The 740-nt window shown below is 26.8% G+C and overlaps 1 protein-coding gene across 1 annotated transcript in view; it reads right to left on the bottom strand.

Moving 5' to 3' along the window:
* The window catches only part of LOC107621067, a 4,087-nt gene that overhangs the window by 2,135 nt on the left and 1,212 nt on the right, over positions 1 to 740 (bottom strand). The gene's annotated exons all lie outside the window — the stretch shown is intronic.

A 740-nucleotide genomic window follows, 5' to 3' on the forward strand; every position in this document is an offset into this window, starting at 1 on the left:
TATTTCTAAACAAAAAAATTCTTAGAATATATATTTTAACTTTAAAATAAATGTTAACTTACCTTTTTCTTATTACTTAGTAACCAGCATAACATTTTATCTGGTGGGATCAAAGAATAAATTAAGAAAACGCAAGTGGAAAAGGAATATTTTTTATTTGTAATATACGAATGAAATGCTATATATTGATGCTGATCCAATATAGAATCCTTGTACATATATACTTTTACTTTGTTATTCCATTCTTTCCCACCCTTTTTTTGGTCCTGAATTTAATTCCATTCTTATTCTCAGAAAAAAAAAGTCAATTCCATATTCTAATTCCATTTGTTAAGATTATATTAGAAATGTGATCAAAATTGACGAGGGCATCAAATATCATGAAAAATTATAAGTATAAAATAAAAAATGGAGTTATAATTAACACCTAAAAAAATAGATGAGGAAAGGAGTTACTTAAACGATACTGTAAATGCTAAGAATAAGCTTATTACTTGCAACACGCATGAGGTGCATATAATTTTAAGGAAAAAAAATAGTACTAACTGAACTCGAGTGTACGAATCATCCCAAAAATTATATAAATAGATAAGAAGGGTTATATAAGTAATTAAAACCAGTTACAAACCTATATATGAAGCACGAATATTAACACAGAGGTAAGATATGGTTTGACACGACATAGAATATGATGTATGCAGACACACAAATTTTAAATTTGTGTAAGACACGAGGATATG

This window comes from Arachis ipaensis, chromosome B10, assembly GCF_000816755.2.
Source record: "Arachis ipaensis cultivar K30076 chromosome B10, Araip1.1, whole genome shotgun sequence".
In the NCBI taxonomy this organism is placed as follows: Eukaryota; Viridiplantae; Streptophyta; class Magnoliopsida; order Fabales; family Fabaceae; genus Arachis; species Arachis ipaensis.